General features: G+C 51.2%; 1 protein-coding gene across 3 annotated transcripts in view; it reads right to left on the reverse strand.

Annotated features, from left to right (window-relative positions):
* The window catches only part of Cyria (CYFIP related Rac1 interactor A), a 114,431-nt gene that overhangs the window by 57,987 nt on the left and 43,816 nt on the right, over window positions 1–12,628 (reverse strand). For 2 of the 3 annotated variants that reach the window (XM_052745884.1, XM_052745885.1), the window contains exon 2: window positions 11,358–11,503. The gene's annotated coding sequence lies outside the window, so the exon portion shown is untranslated. Of the gene's footprint in view, window positions 1–11,305; window positions 11,504–12,628 lie in introns of all 3 variants that reach the window. The other variant, XM_052745886.1, reaches the window with a different exon arrangement.

A 12,628-nucleotide genomic window follows, 5' to 3' on the forward strand; every position in this document is an offset into this window, starting at 1 on the left:
TGCAAGGCACACACACACACAATATCGATACTTAAAATACCTGCATGAAAGACCACGAGGAGATGAAATTTTTTTTTTTCCATTTGTGGTGTACCCCACAAATGAAGGGTGGTCAGAAGTCCAGTAGCTTCCACACAGGACGCCTCTGCAGGAAGCTTAGGAAGCTGACAATACACAAGAGAAGCAACGTAGTCCCTCAAGGAACTTCCCTGTTTAGATGAATGAACCAGCACCACGACGGAACCCAACAAACAAACCCTTGAAGTTTACGTCCGGACTTCTGTTCAGGCCCCGCCCAGCTATTGAGGACTCCCTGGCCACACTCCATCTTCATAAACTCCTCCAGCCGCTAGGCTTTCTCAGGGTGGTGTCTGCGGGCCACACTGAGCACTCAGTCCGAATGTTTTGCCCTCCACTCTCTGCGGGCCCTGAAGGCCGCACAGACAGATGGGACACTGTCTGGCCTAGTCTTTCATTCTCCTGGAAGACAGCAAATTCTAGCCCCTGATGTGGAGCCGGCCCTCAGCTCTGACAGTCCAGCTCAGTGGAACGTCCTTGTAACCAAGTTCTGCGGCAAAAGCTCCGGCTTCAGCAGACCCACCAGCCACACTTGGCCAATGACTGCAATTCCTCTTCAGGGTACAGAGAGGAGCTTTAGGTCTAAAAGGAGGAAGAACCGGAGTCGTGACAAGAACTATGCAGAGCCAAGCAGTCCCAGGGGAGTGTCATCACACCTGCTACTACTTCAGCTTCTGTAAGGAGGTCAGGGACCTGTCATCTTGATCACTGTCACCTCCAGGGGGGCCCCTCTATCATTTACAGATGCTCTATCTTGGGCGTGGTCTGTCACACCTGGAGTACCTTGCTGTTTCCTGTGGACCCAAGAGAGGTGTCAATGCTTTTTAGTAAAAGCAATTTCTCTCTCTCTCTCTCTCTCTCTCTCTCTCTCTCTCTCTCTCTGTGTGTGTGTGTGTGTGTGTGTGTGTGTGTATTTTCAGACAGCGACTCTCTTGTGGCTCATTCTGGCCTTGGATCCAGGGCTCTTCTCTGACCAAGGTTGGCTGCAGGTGTGGGCCACTGGATCTGGCATAAAAAGAGGTTTTCGAGGGTTTGTGTCTTTCATACTTTTCTCCTGTTGTGCTAAACCACCATGACCACCGCCACTTCCAAAAGAAAGGCTTTAACAGACTTTATGGTTCCTGAGGGTTGGAATCTGTGACCATCCTGGTCAGGGAGCATGGCAGCAGGCAGGCAGACAGGCAGGCAGGCACAGTCCCAAAGCATTAAATGAGACTTTATTATGATCCACAAGCACTGGGAATGGCATGGGTTTTCAAAACCTCAGTGACACACCTCCTCCAAGTCCACACCTCCTCATCCTTCCCAAACAGTTCCACCAACTGGGACCAAGTGTTCAAATATATGAGCCTGTGGGGGCCGTCCTCATCCAAACCACCACATTCTGTTACAACCTCGGGTTCTCAGTGGAGGGTGGAAACCAACTGAGGTGACAGTGAAGGCCCAGGATATCTGCCACTTACCACCACATAGCCACGGCCAGGGGCCACATCTCTTCTCTCTCTTTCTAGCCACCTTTATCTGAAAACTGACTGGATACAGATCTCTTTTCTGGCTCTTCCTAGTTCCTCAAGTCCCTCTGAAAAGTAGACTTTTAAAAGTTGTTATGCATGTGTATGTACGCGTGTGTGTACATATGGGTATGTGTCCATGTGTGCACAAGTGCGTGTGTGTGTGTGTGAGTGTGTGTGTGTGTGTGTGTGTGTGTGTGTGTGTGTGTGTGTGTGAGTGTAGGCTCGAGAACACTGTGAGGGGTGGCGTCATCCCCAGGAGTGCCTCTTTTGTCCACCAATTAGGCTAGAATGTTTGGCTGATGAGCCCCAAGGACCTTCCTATCTCTGTCTCTCTTACCATCGATAGCTCACACTACCACACCCAGAATTTCCATGTGGGCTCTGTGTTCCAAACTTAGGTCCTCAACCTCGCAATCAATTTTTCTTGCCCGCAAGGAATTCTAGAAAAGAAATGCACTGTAACGTATTTCCAATCATGAATTCAAAGCCCTTTTCCCCAGCTTTCTGGATTCTTGCCCCTCTGAGCGGATGGTTGCTGCCCCACCACCCATGGACAGACTCACCACCCACACAGAAACTGCAAGCCCTGCCTCTGTTCGCACGGTCCTTAGGGGCTTCACCGTCAGGGACCACTCCACCCCACTAAGGACTTGAAATTCCAGCATCAAGTTGCCCTGCTATCCTCGTCTCCCTGGACTGCACAGGAGCTGCTCTCGTGCTGACCGAGTTTGCATTCTGCCTCGTAAGTCAGCTCATGGACTGATCAGTCTTGCTTTGCATTGATGAAAATGTCCATGGGGATAAGGTCCGTGAGTGGGCATTCCCCGCTGTGCCTTGGCCTGTCTTTCCATAGAGTATTTCATTCCCTCAAGCCTGAGAATGCATGGCTATAGTCAACACCCTTTCTATTATCAACACTGCTGACTCTCCTGTCTACACACACACACCACACACACACACACACGCACACCAGACAGAAGTGGCACTTGGTGATCTCTCACGGTCCTCTACACAGTATACTTTTATGAGATTTCTAAGGCAAAACTCTCTACATAAATCTTTGCGATACAAGAAAATTCAGCCTGGCCCTGGGGATACAAACCTGCCATCCCATCTCTTAGAAGGCCTCTAAAAAAAATCAAGTTTGAAGCCAGTCAGAGCTACCAAGTTTGAGCCTGTGCCTCAGGAGAGAGAGAGAGAGAGAGAGAGAGAGAGAGAGAGAGAGAGAGAGAGAGAGAGAGAGAGTAAATGTGCTCAATAAAATACTTAAAAAAATTAAGAAAGCAGAAAATCAGTCCATTGTATGAAGCAATTATTTTATCCAACCCTAGCATTCTATGCTCACTAACATGCAGCCAGGGACAATCTGAACAGAGACCAGCGGCCCAGCCCCTGGAACCTGGCCCGGGTATGAGCTGGTGCACTGCCCCCAGCAGGCCCCATCCTCCTCCCCCGGCAGGCCCAGCACGTTGGCATGGTGATGTCTGAGACAGTCTTGATTCATCTCTTCCCGTTCCTTCTCTCATCGCTGTGTGAGATCTGCCCCAGTAGGACAGAGAAATCCTGGGGGTAAGATCTGATGGCAGGAAGGGAACAGGCAAGTCTTTGTTGAGTCCTGCAAGGGGACCAGGCCAGCCAGGCTCAGGCTGCACACAGAAGAGGGGACTGTGCTGGGCCAGTTCTGGAGCGGAGTGCTGCCCGGCTAAGTCCCTCCTGCTGGGGACCCCCCACTTTTACAGGCTATGTCCAATGAAGAGGGATTGACAGCCAGGGCTTCAGACAGAAGCGACAACCCCGCCAACAAAACAAACCTCCACCTCTAAGTTTCTCCCCCTAGCTATTTCTCATTCACAATGGCACCCTACGCCTGAGTCACCCTCAGCCCACCCCCCTCCACCCACCAGTCCCTCAGCCCCTGATTCTGTCCTGACCCTCAACCTCCACCCCTCCTCTCTTCGAACTTCCTTGTTCAAAAATGCATGGTGGCCTAACACCCTCCCTTAGTTGGATGTCACGGGCTACTGATACTTGAAGGGGTGGGGGGGTGGGGGGGTGGGGGGGGGATGGAGGGGTGGAGGGGTGGGGTGGGAACGACTGCTCATCACTGTTGCTGACTTCATGTCTGTGAGTTCACTGCCTAGGACTTCAATTTTCTCTACCCAGGAGCTGCTGAATGAGCAGGCACTCAGAAGCCGAATGGCTCTGCGGCCCAGAAGCCTACTTCTAGGAGGAAATCCCAGAGGCTTTCGGTCAAAACCCAAACAAGTACGCCTTGAGTCCCTACTGTAACCCAGACAGCACTCTGAGCACTTGCATGCATTAACTCATTCAAGGATCAGCGCCTTCGTGCGTGCGCATGCGTGGCTGGTACCGTTTTTCTCATTTTTACCTCTGCAGACACTCAGGATTCAAGGGGTTGGAGAGTATACTCAGGAGCGCGCCTCGGAATGCCCCATTATATATGAATTATTTAACGGCTGTCATTTGAACCAATTCTACCCGTCCCCTAAGAAGTACACTATTTGGAACGTGGGAATCCTGGAAAGTTGAAGCGGATGACTCTGCTCTAACATCATCAAATTTCCAGGCTGTGACTGCAGCTACAGACAGGTGGTAGACTACCATTCCCTGGCTTCCTTGACGAGTGCCATACTCAGGCTCCAGACCTGGAAGAAAGACCTCCCAGGGAGGTCCTGTGAGAAGCAATGATGGCCCAGCAAGGGTCTTTGCTTGAGACGCCGCTGTAGCCATTCTCTGTGGCCCCTCTGCCAGCTTGCCCCCACTCCCAACCCCAGAATGTTTTCCTACGTTACAAGCCAGGTATCATCTCCATCCACCCAATGGAGAGGCTGGCTCAGCCTTGGGGCTTAGCCAAACACCCCCATCTGCTTCTCCTAGTTCCCAACCCAGAGAAGGTACAAACTCGGAGCCTCCATGTGTCCAGGGGTCTAAAAGTCAGGGGCTGAACAGGAAATGCTGCTGAACTGGGCTCCCAGCAGTAGCCCCACCCCCACCCCCGCCTCCTCCAGTTTCTCTTCTGTGTCCTGTAATACTGAGAAGCGCCACAGGGAGGCAGTGCTGTTGGAGGGAAAAAAAACAGCCCTTTGCAGCTGGGTCATCCAGATAGGGTTACTTAGGGTGCTCTGTCTGGGGTGGAGTTAGGGGATTAAAGGGCCATGGTTGGGCAGATCAGGAGAAGCCTGCGAGGAACCGTGCCTGAGTAACAGGGGGGAATCATGGTATGGTAGAGGTGGGGGTGGGGATGGCGGAGGTGGGGGAATAGGGGTGGTGGGGGTAGAGGTGGGGGTAAAGGTGGGGGTGGTAGAGGTGGGGGGTAGGGGTGGGGGTGTCTCCCTAGGTCTCCATAGGAACACCTGAGGAGAATGCTGGCCCCTCCTTTCTCCCTGTCACTCCTTCCTCCTGGCATCTTCTCTTTCTCTTTGCCAAAATCCTTTCGTCAAAGGAAGTCCTCCCTCCCCATGGAGAAGCGGGTAAGAGAAAGTTTGGTCTGCAGTCTTCTTTTGCGAGAAGAGAATTCACAAAGCCATGTGTCCTGTCTCCAACCTCAGCCCAGCAGGACAACTTGGAGGCCAAGAAGCAAGAGCCAGATACGCTCCGGTTACAGGGAGGGAAATGAGTCTTCCAAGAAACTCCACCAGGGCAGCAACACACACAGCCTTCAGAGCCGCACGGTCGAGCTGCTCAAGGCCACGAGGACTGAGGTCTGGCTGGGTTCAGCGTGACTCTACATGAACGGAAAGCTGCATAGCATTTGGAACTAGATTCAGCCGCCTTGTAAGGTAGTGAATTCCCTGTCCCAGAAAGTATGTGAGCAGACACCCGCAGGGCAAGAGGTTGCACTGGGACCGTTTACAGACCTTCGTCTCTATCTGCTATCACTCTTTCCAGTTCTGGATTTGAAAGCATCAGCTGAAGCACGCCCAAAGGCACAAAAAGACCTCATGGGATGAAAAAGTCTTATTGTTATAGAAAGGATGACATACAGCGGGAGAGGGGAATGACGCCAGGGTTTGGATGTTGACTTCCTAAGAGCCGTAGACCTTGGATGAGCCATGCCACTGCTCTGAACTTAACTTCAGCTTCTCTGGGACCCATCCTAATGCTCTCTGCTGGTGTAAAAATAGCACCAAGTGCTGACCTTGACACAGCTAAAGAAGTGTGTAGGGGGCGAGGTTAATTCTCACCACCTATTCATCTTCCAGCTAGCAAAGGCAATGGAAGGTTATTAAAGCAGGGCCTGTGCTAGGTTCTAGAATAAATGTAATATAATGTGTATAAACACACACATACACTCATATGCACACATGCATATACAATGTACATGCACAAACCTCTCTTATATACATACATGTATATAGACATACACATGTCTCTCTCAGTCTCTGTCTGTCTCTCCCTATCTCTGTTTCTGTCTCTCTGTCTGTCTTGGTCTCTTCCCATCTCTGTCTCTGTCTGCCGTCTGTCTCCTAGAGAAAGGGAAAAGGATTAGTTTGTACCCTCACAAAGCAACAGCAGATTCCCTTCTCTGGGAAGCTGCATTTTCCTACCAGGGAACTACAGTGCAACCTAGAAGACATATGGCCATGCTGCTGCCGCCACCTCCTCCTCTTCCTCCTCCTCCTCCTCTTCTTCCTCCTCTTCCTCTTCCTCATCCACTTTCCACTTCCTTTCTCAGCGCCTCTTATCTCATTGCGCTCACCGATGCCTCCATGGGGTCAGAGAGGAGATGAAGGCACCTTCGTCAGTTTGCTGCCTGTTAGTCACTGTTGGGAACAGGTGGGAGGATGAGGAGGCAGCTCCTAATGGATTTTTAAAAAGCAAGTTGAGGCATGATCTGTGCATGACAAGCTCTCCTGCCGCTCACCCTACTCCTGGCGTAGAGAATTGAGTGTCAGTCCCTATTTATAGGTGCTTCTGTACCAGGAGAGCTCCTCTTCCAATTCCTACTCATCCTTCAATGCCCAGCTCACAGAGACCTTCTTAAGACCTTCCCTGATGTCTATGGAGAGAGACGGCATGCTTCTCATCCTGCTCACATCACTTGGTCCACGCCAGGCCTCCTATCTATGAGCTGCTCTTCTTGCTATTAGCTCTGCTGTCTCTGTCAATTAACTGTAGACTCCTCAAACGTGTCCAGTTGCTGGCATTCACAGGCCGAGCTGGGTGCATGGCCAAACTTAAAAAACACGGTACATTTTTAATGAATGCCTATCTTACCAAGGGGAACTTCCTTTTCACGTCAGTGGATAGAGGGTCAAGAGGTAGAAATGATCCATTTGTTTTCTAACTGAAGGAACATGTAAAGGACCTGAGTTCCAGTCTCTGCCTCTTCAAGAACAGTATGCGCATCAGCCAGGCCGCCTGCCTATCAGAGAGAGGGCTTCCGGTCCAACCACCGCTTGAGCAACTGGTGTACCAAGTCAGTATGCAAAACCTACTGCAGCACTCTCTGGTCACCAGGCGGTGGAGGGGCCCTTGGAACCATCGACCACCATGAAGACTGTGTGGAACTGATTGTGCCAATCTCCTGTAGACCCGAGAAGACTGTGTCTTCCAGTAACAGGAGGAGGCAGTCAAAGGAACTGGGGTCGGGGGACAAAGGAAATCACGCCTTTCTTTTCTGAAACTCCAATCCTATCAGGCCGTCCAGTGCGTGTGTGTGTGTGTGTGTGTGTGTGTGTGTGTGTGTGTGTGTGTGTGTGTGAGAGAGAGAGAGAGAGAGAGAGAGAGAGAGAATGAATGTGTGTGGATGCTCATGTATATTTGGATATACATATATTTGTGTGTGTGTGTGTATTCACGTTCATGTGTATTTGAGCACACGTATTTGTGGATATGTGCACGTGTGCCTCTCGTGTGTGTGTGAGTGTATGTGAGTGTGTGTGTGTGTGTGCGTGTGACAGAGAGAGAGAGAACCAGTATGCACGCATGCGTGCGTGCGTGTGTGTGTGTGTGTGTGTGTGTGTGTGTATGTTCATGTATATTTGGTCACACATTTGTGGGTGGGTGTATATGTGTGTGTGTGTGCTAGTGTGTGCATGTTCATGTGTATTTGGGTGCACATATATTTGTGTGCATGCGTGCGTGTGTGGGCAGGTGAGGGGTGAGGGCATCTGTGTAGGACAGAGGGTTCCACTCCTCAAGAAATGACTGCCCATTTTTCTATTTTACTTTCCTCAGACAGGATTTACCCCTGGGCTGGGACTCACCAAGTGGGCGAGGCTTCCTGGTCAACAAGCCCTGGGACTGTCTGTCTCTGGCCCAGCAGTGTTGGGATTATTAAGAGTGGGCCACTATGGGTACTGGGGATCAAACTCAAGTCCTCGTATTTGCATGACCAACAGTTTTCCCAGCTGAGGTACACCTCCCCAGCCCTGGCCATCCATCCTTACTTAAAACCTGTCAAGAGCGCTATGCACGTCCTCCGGTAAGTTCAAACCACCTGACCTGGCCTACAGGGCTCTCTGCTGACCCCTCAGCTTGCACAGAGGCTCTGGGTTCTCCAATTCCAGCCACAGCCACCAGGAAAGCAGAGTTCACAGCAGCAGCCAAGGCCATTGCTCCTGCTGCGTCACATCACGTCCCAGAGAGTCCTCAACCCTGCCTGCCGTCAAGTTTCTTGGCCTCCCTCAGTTTTACCTGTAGACTTCCTCCCTAGGTCTGAGTGGAAAAACACCCCCAGGGAGCCTCTCCACTCTGGCCTTTGGCTGCCCTGGGTCTGAGTCAGTGACCTCTGCTGAGGTTCCCTGACACCCCCTTGGCCTTACGACTGATAACTACGTGTTGCAGGCTACATAGTCTGATAAAACCATCAACAACCACGGCGTGGGCGTGGACTCTAATCAGCAGTTGGGTTGAGGACTGAGTGTAGGTGCTGACAGGGAATGAGCACCCTAACACTTACGGAATGAAATTGATCCCCCCTCCCCCACCTCGATTAGCCTGAAGGCAAGTCCTGGCAAAAGGCTATTATGTAAATGAACTCCAAAAGCGTTGGTGGAAATGGCCTTTGGGTGGTTCTGGGAGAAAAAAAATCCTACGCTAGCAAACTGGTTGTACTCTGATCAAATTAGGGCAACTAGTCACTTGGACCTAACCTACTGATGAACTTCTCCCCAAAGCCTTGAACAGGCACCAGGGAGACTCCAAAGGCCAGGGCCAAGACTCACTGATCTCCAGTCTTGGAGCCAGAGCCCAGAAACACTTCTTTGAATGGATGACTAATACAATATTGGGTAAGAGCACTTATCTTTGTGTCTATTTAGGGATGTTTTAGAGAGGAGACTTTTGAGAGGTACTGGGGAAGAGAGAGGAATGGTAAAGGAACCGGGACAAGTTAGCCAGGACATAAACACCAGTGTCCTGACAGTGGCCTTCAAGGATCCTTATTACCTGCCCACACTTTTCTGCCTGCCTCCTTCTACTCTCCCGGGATTCCTCTGCTCCAACCCCACTGGCTACTTTTAGTTCCATAAGGGCGGCACAATGCCCTGGGGCCTTTATCTCGGCATTCCTTCTCACCTCTCCCAATCCTTCCGAGACAATAACTCTTTATCAGGAGTTTTCTGCTTGGCCCTCGCTGTAGCAATACCTCTCTCCTCGGACAGCCTGGCCCTCTGGCTCAGATTTATTTAGCTCTTTTTTGTTTGCAGTATTTTTCCCATTGTGCTGAAGTCGCTTTCTCTTGCTCGCGTGCTCCTCCGTCCTGATGCCTGCCTGGCCTTACTCAGACGCCAGCTCCTAGTAGACTGTTATCCTTAGCACTAAGAAACACCTGCCACGTGCCACATAACACATGCTCTACACATTTTTGCTGAATGAATGCATGGCCCCCTGGGGGTGTGGGGGTGGCAAATGCCCCTAACAGCTCACCGCCTAGGAAGAACGTCTGGAGGAGACTGTAGTTGGAACTGAACTTTCCGAGTCTCAGAGCAGAACCCTTGCCCCAAATCGCATGAACCTACTTCTAGACCGTGGGTATGTGCTGGTCTGAAGACAAGAAGCTTCTGGAAGGGGGAGGGCTTGTAATTGGTAGTTCAGGGAACCAGGGATATGGTCAAGGCATTGGGAGAGGGGTGGGTCCTGAAGTTGCTTAGGGCAGAGGAAAAAGCAAAGCTTCCAAATGGCTGGTGAGGGCGCTCTGGCCAAAGCCAAAGAGAAGTGTTGGGCTACAAAGCCTGGTGATAGCCTCGCTTTCTTCAACTGCTGGGGCCTTGCTGGTTGGTGTTGGGGACAGCGTCCGCCCACAGATTACAGGCGCACAGGCCACGGAATCCATCATGGGGCTAGAGCTGTGATTAAGTAGCTCTACAAAAATGGGGTGGGGAAAGGATCTAACCTTTGCTATGACTCACTGGGCGTAAGAAGCTATGTCAATGGATTATGTCTTTTAGTCCCCGCCCGCAGCTGTGGACACCATCACTGTCCCCACGCGACAGGTAGAGAGAGACACAGGTTCAGCAGCTTAGCAACGAGGTCAGCAGAGTCAGTGCACAGTGCCGAACACACCCTGGGGTGGTTCGAACTCACGGTGCTTTTTCTCCTTCCTCTGAATGGTCCCACAGCTCAGGGAGCACACTAGAGAAAAAAAAGACAAGAGGAGGAAAGGAAGGGGGCCCCAGGCTAGGCTACTCCCCAAAGAATGAACGAGAAAGTGCGGAGCTGAAGGTTCTGGGAACCGAATGTCCGCGAACGCCTCAGCGGTCCCCTAGCTCGGCTCTATCCTCTCTCTGATGCCCATGAACTCCTTCTGGTTTTAGCTTCCAAGGAAAATGAAGATCAGCTCTATGGAAAAGAGCTTGATTGAGCCTAGGAGGTAGAGACAGCTAACTCCACTGAGAAGCGGGTAATCATTTCGGTGGAAGAATGCTGCTTCCATCCTCCCTGATCTAGCTACGCTGCGTCCCAGGTCTGCCTGAGGGAGATGAGCTAGTCAGTGGGAGCCCCGGAAGCCGAAGCCCCAGAGAGCTTTAGTCAAATGGGGAGGCCTTCCAGCCTCCGTCATACACAAATTCAATGGAGAAATTCAAATAGGTGTGGCCCTGTCCGACTCATAGGAAAAGGAAAACTGCCCGGTATCAATGGGGCACAGTAAGGGAGAGGAGTACGAGAGAAACAGTCTGGGACGGCCAACGAGAAAGGGACACTGCGGTCTGTGTGCGTATCACAAGGGCCCTTGGAGGACAACCCCATAAGCTGCCTTTCTCCCTAAAAACGTTGCAAATGGGATGCAAGTCGGGCCCCTAACAGGACAACTAAAACCCACCTCAGGAGGCCGCCTACCCAAGGACTTCTGCTGTTCTCAGTGTGCTTAGCTAGTAAAGGTAGAGAGGACTTCAAGCGTGCTTCGTCTTAGCTGGATGATACAAGAGAGAGCGACTAAGCTCCAGCTCTAACCTGCTCCTCCTTCCCCACACGTCACGCTAATCGACTGCTTCGGGCCTAAATATTCCAGACACCCGGGGCGACCCAGACACTGGTGGAGAACACAGCTAAAAAAGCCCAGACGCCTTAGACCACATACTAATCATAGCTTCCTTGGGGTACACGTCAATTCTTATTTAGGTCCCTTTTCATTTAGTTTTTTTCTTTAGGAGGCACAGCTTCTAATCAAAGACGACAAAACCTAGGGAGGTGGACAAGCCCCGTGCTTCGGGGTGCTCTACGAACATACACATTACACCCTTCCTTACCAAAGTGCCAGTTACCCGATCTCTGCCGTCCTCCAACTCGGCAGTTCATTACCTGGAAATATCTCCAGCGGCCGTGTGTCACCAATCCAGGCTGAAGGGAGAAGGCAGTGGGGCAGCTAGGAGGCCACAGGAAGGAGCTCCCCGAGTCAACACTGTTGGTCCCTGAGCGTCTGTCTCTGTCGCTCTAGGAGGGGTAGCCTGCAGAAAAGGGATGGAAGTCGTGTTACTAGGACAGGCCATTTCCAGGTCTTCTCTCCTCACACTGCAGTTGTGAGGCCAGGCACAGAAAGTCACAGGGGCAGGGATTACTAATACGGAAAGACATCCGTGAGTGAGACCAACTTGTCCAATTCATTCACTCTGTAGTTGGGGAAAACTAAGGCTCGGAAGAAGAAAACAGCATCTTTTGAGGATCATCGGTTTAGGAGAGGGTCCGGATTGGCTTTGGACTCTCTGGTTGCTGGCCCTCGATGGGAAGGCTTTTTCTGTATGTATGTATGCATGTGTGTTCATATACGTAGGGGGCCTTGTGTGCACGGGGGGTGTGTGCATACATGCGTGTGGAGGCCAGAGGTTGACAAGGGGTATCTTCTATCAGTCTTCCCTGTACACACTGAGGCAGGGTTTGTCACTGACCCCAGAGCTCACTTATTGGCCAGTCTATCTAGTCAGGTTGCCCTGGGGACCCCCCCCTCCAACTCTGCCTCCTGAGCACTGGGATTAAGTGGGTCCCCATGCCTGTGCAGCATGGGTATGGGTATTGAAAATCTGAATGTAGGTCCTCACAATGGCCCAGCAGGCACTTAACACATTGAGACCAGCTCCCCTCCCTTTAAAAAACAGATTTCACAGAGAGGTGATCCTTTCCCCAGGCTTCTGTTTTTGTAGTTTTTTTTTTTTTTTAATGGTTTTACCACGAGGGAACTAAACTGGTAAAACAGTCCATCTCAGGCATGTGACTCAGATGCTGTCCATGTTTCTCATTATAAAAATATTGTTACAGAAGACTGAACCAGGGACACAGCGGTAGGTGGGCTTTGCTTTTTAGTGGCAACAAGTCGTCCCCATCCCCATCCCCCCCAACCCCTCATCCCCGTCAATCCCTCCCTCCCCCGCCCTCTCTCCACCCTCTCCTCTCTTTCTCCCTGTTGCAGAAAAATAGGAAAAGATATGGACTCTCCCCTTGTGTACCAATTCTTAAAGGGATTTTCTGACTGTCCCGTGTATTTGAACAGCCACACTTCAACACAGAAAACAGAACTGAGCGAAGCTACACAAGTATCTAACATTTCCTAACCAAATCCTATCTCCCGGGCACATCAT

This window comes from Peromyscus californicus, unplaced genomic scaffold, assembly GCF_007827085.1.
Source record: "Peromyscus californicus insignis strain IS unplaced genomic scaffold, ASM782708v3 Scaffold_1__1_contigs__length_55948999, whole genome shotgun sequence".
In the NCBI taxonomy this organism is placed as follows: Eukaryota; Metazoa; Chordata; class Mammalia; order Rodentia; family Cricetidae; genus Peromyscus; species Peromyscus californicus.